The sequence below is a fragment of the Penaeus monodon genome, chromosome 15 (assembly GCF_015228065.2).
Source record: "Penaeus monodon isolate SGIC_2016 chromosome 15, NSTDA_Pmon_1, whole genome shotgun sequence".
NCBI lineage: Eukaryota > Metazoa > Arthropoda > Malacostraca > Decapoda > Penaeidae > Penaeus > Penaeus monodon.
The window spans coordinates 11,397,942-11,398,465 of NC_051400.1; the positions used below are offsets into that span (position 1 = coordinate 11,397,942).

The 524-nt window shown below is 47.3% G+C and overlaps 1 protein-coding gene across 1 annotated transcript in view; it reads left to right on the plus strand.

The window, feature by feature from the left end:
• Positions 1-524, plus strand: part of LOC119581742 (potassium channel subfamily T member 2-like) — a gene marked incomplete at its 5' end in the record, with an annotated part of 131,052 nt that overhangs the window by 36,622 nt on the left and 93,906 nt on the right.

A 524-nucleotide genomic window follows, 5' to 3' on the forward strand; every position in this document is an offset into this window, starting at 1 on the left:
GATAGTTAAGTAAAACTGTAACAACCCAAATCTAATAACACTGTGGGAACAGGTATAAACAGTGGTCCGTTTTTCGAAGGAGGTCTCGAGATGTCGGCGGTACACCTCTGAGGCCCCTTGAACTCACTGGGGATCAAATGCGTCTATGCACGAATACCCTTCCTGTATCCTCTCACTCTCCTCTTTGTAAGACTCGATTCAAAAGCTCATAAATTGTCGTCTCCAACCCAAGACCCACTTTATTACAAGGCGTCTTCTATAGATTCCACCTTGAAAGATTGTTCTCCAAAGCTACGAGAGTGTGTGTGTTGCTGCATCTGCTCTGTGAAGACTGTGAACTTGAGAGACACGGCCTCGTCCCCTCTTTCATTCCTTTCACCTCTAAACCTGGAACCCTTTGTCCTCCCTCTTTCCCGAGAGACCTGGAACCTCTCGCAGTTCAAGAGGTTTGTCTCCCATCGTCGAAGAGGCAGATCCAGTGACACCATTGTTTGGGATCTTTCTCTCTCTTGTCCAGCGAGATC